Source organism: Fonticula alba (genome assembly GCF_000388065.1).
Source record: "Fonticula alba strain ATCC 38817 unplaced genomic scaffold supercont2.2, whole genome shotgun sequence".
Taxonomy (NCBI): domain Eukaryota; order Rotosphaerida; family Fonticulaceae; genus Fonticula; species Fonticula alba.
Window position 1 is genome coordinate 1,316,166 of NW_009242972.1, and position 3,403 is coordinate 1,319,568.

Genomic DNA, 3,403 nt, shown 5'->3' on the forward strand with positions numbered 1-3,403 from the left:
ACGACCTCCTGACCCTCACCCAGCCGGACATCATCCGGACCATTCACCGGGACTACCTGGCCGCCGGGGCGGACATCGTCGAGACCAACACCTTCTCCTCGACCTTCGTCGCCCAGGCCGACTACGCCATGCCGCACCTGGCCCGGCGCCTGAACGTCGAGGCGGCCCGCCTGGCCAAGGAGGCCGCGCGCGAGGTCACCCGCCTCGAGCCGCACCGGCCGCGCCTGGTTGCCGGCGCCATCGGCCCCACCAGCAAGACCCTGTCCATTTCGCCGTCCGTCGTCAACCCCGGCCTCCGGTCCGGCACCTTCGAGGAGCTGGTCGCCGCGTACACCGAGCAGACCGAGGGCCTGCTGGAGGGTGGCGCCGACATCCTCCTGGTGGAGACCATTTTCGATACCCTCAATGCGAAGGTGCGCGCGTGGGCGCCGGCGCCCTGCGGGCGGCCCCTCCTCCGTGGGCTTCCCCCCCCCCTTTCTCTCTTTCTCTCCCTATGTATCCATCTCTCCCTCCCTCCCTCTCTCCCCAGCCCCCCCCGCTCCCCCCTTCAGAATACCCTACTCACACACCGTCCACCCTGGCTCCTGCAGGCCGCCCTCTTCGCGATTGAGGCCGTCTTCTCGGAGGGCACCTTCCCCCGGGTGCCGCTCTTCATCTCCGGCACCATTGTCGACCAGTCCGGCCGCACTCTCTCCGGGCAGACCGGCGAGGCGTTCATCACGTCCGTCATGCACGCACGCCCCTTCGCCATCGGCCTCAACTGCGCCCTCGGTGCCACGCAAATGCGCCCCTTCCTGCAGAACATGGCCCGCGCCGCCTCCGGCACCCTGGTCCTGTGCTACCCGAATGCCGGCCTGCCGAACACCTTCGGCGGCTACGACGAGACCCCCTCCGACATGGCCACCTACCTGGTGCGCACACAGCCGCGCCGCCTGGCATTTCGCCCCCGCCCTCTCACCCCCCTCTCCTCCCTGCCCATGCGTGCACCCAGTCCGAGTTCGTCTCCGCCGGCCTGGTCAACATTGTTGGCGGGTGCTGCGGCTCCACGCCGGACCACATCGGCGCCATCGCCAAGGCCGTGGCCCCCCTGGCCCCGCGGACCCTGGCCACGACCGGCTCGGCGTCCGCCAACCGCCTGGAGCTCTCCGGGCTGGAGCTCTTCACGGTGGATCGGTTCACCAACTTCGTCAATGTCGGCGAGCGGTGCAATGTCGCCGGGTCGCGCGCCTTCGCGCGCATGATTCGCGAGAACCGCTACGACGACGCGCTCGAGGTGGCCCGCCTGCAGGTGGAGAACGGCGCCCAGATCCTCGATCTGAACATGGACGACGGCCTGCTGGACGGGCCGATGGCCATGGCCAAGTTCATCAACCTCCTGGTCAGCGAGCCGGACATCGCTCGCGTGCCGCTCATGATCGACTCTTCGGACTTCCGCGTCATCGAGGCCGGCCTCCGCTGTACCCAGGGCAAGTGCATTGTCAACTCCATCTCCCTGAAGGAGGGCGAGGCGGACTTCATCGCCAAGGCGCGGACCATCCTGCGCTACGGCGCGGCGGTCGTCGTGATGGCGGTACGCCCGCATGCGCGCCCACGCAGGGCCCCCTCCGGCCCGTGCCTCGCGCGCGCCCCACTTGTCCTCCGTCTTCCCCTTCTGTTAGCCGGGCCTGTCCTGGGCGTTGTGCACTGCCCTCTCCCCCGCCCTCTCCCCCGTCCTCACTCCCCCTCACCCCTCCCCTTCTTCCCGGATCTGCACCCGACCGCTGCGCGCGCAGTTCGACGAGACAGGCCAGGCGGTCACTGCCGCCGACAAGATCCGCATCTGCACCCGGTCCTACAACATCCTGGTTGACCAGGTTGGCTTCAACCCGCAGGACATCATCTTCGACCCGAACATCCTGACCATCTGCACGGGTATTGGTACGCGCCTTGCCTTTCCTCCCTCCCGGGCTCGACACCCACTCCACCGTACATGCGTGCATGCTCACCGCGCCTTCCGTCGTCCTGTCGCCGTGTCCGCACCCGGCCCCGGGGGCCGCCCACAGAGGAGCATAGCAACTATGGCGTGGAGTTCATCGAGGCCGTCCGTGCCATCAAGGCCACCCTCCCCGGGGCCAAGGTCAGTGGCGGCGTGTCCAACCTGTCGTTTGCCTTCCGCGGGCAGGAGACCATCCGCGAGGCCATGCACTCGGTGTTCCTCTTCCACGCCATTCGCGCCGGCTTGGACATGGGCATCGTCAATGCCGGCCAGCTGCCGGTGTATGATGACATCCCGGCCGACCTGCGCAACCTCTGCGAGGCGGCTCTCATGAACACCGACCCCGATGTGACGGAGAAGATCCTGGAGTATGCGCGCGAGGCGGCCGAGGCCGGGGCCGGGGCCGGCCCCGGTGGCGCCAAGTCCGGCCGGTCCGAGGGCAACGAGTGGCGCCAGCTCCCGCTGGATGAGCGCATCGCCTATGCCCTGGTCAAGGGCCTGGACACCTACATCGTCCAGGACACCGAGGAGGCCCGGCTCGACACCACCTCCTACCCCCAGCCCTTGAACATCATCGAGGGGCCGCTCATGTCCGGCATGAGCCGCGTCGGCGACCTCTTCGGCGCCGGGAAGATGTTCCTGCCGCAGGTGATCAAGTCGGCCCGTGTCATGAAGAAGGCCGTGGCCCACTTGATCCCCTTCATGGAGGCCGAGCGCATCAAGGCCCTGCAGCAGGCAGGCACCGAGGCCGATGCCTCGGGCGCCAGCCAGGAGCCCGCCTACAATGGCACGGTGGTCATGGCCACGGTCAAGGGCGACGTCCATGACATCGGCAAGAACATCGTGGCCGTGGTGCTGGGGTGCAACAACTTCCGCGTGGTGGACCTCGGTGTCATGACCCCCTGTGACAAGATCCTGGACGCGGCCGTGGCCGAGAATGCCGACGCCGTGGGCCTGTCCGGCCTCATCACCCCCTCGCTGGAGGAGATGGTCACCGTGGCCAAGGAGATGGAGCGCCGCGGCATGAAGGTGCGCACCTTTCCCCTTCTCTGCCTCCCCCCCCCCCCTCCCCTCTCTCTTTCGCTCCGTCGTTGCTCGCCTTTCCCGGTCTCCGGCCCGCTCTCCTTTTTCAGCCGGCGACTATGCGCATGCTGACACCCCCCCCCCACGCACACGCACACGCGCAAACGCCATGCCCAACCGCATTCCCCGCCCTCCTCATGTGTCGCTCTTCCTGCTCGGCCAGATCCCCCTCCTCATCGGCGGTGCCACCACCTCCAAGGTCCACACCGCGGTCAAGATCGCCCCGCACTACAGCCAGCCCACCATCCACGTCCTGGATGCGTCGCGCACTGTCCCCGTTGTACGTGTACCACGCACGCGCCCTCCCACTCTCTCCCTGCATTCCGCGCACGCCGGGCACCTGCC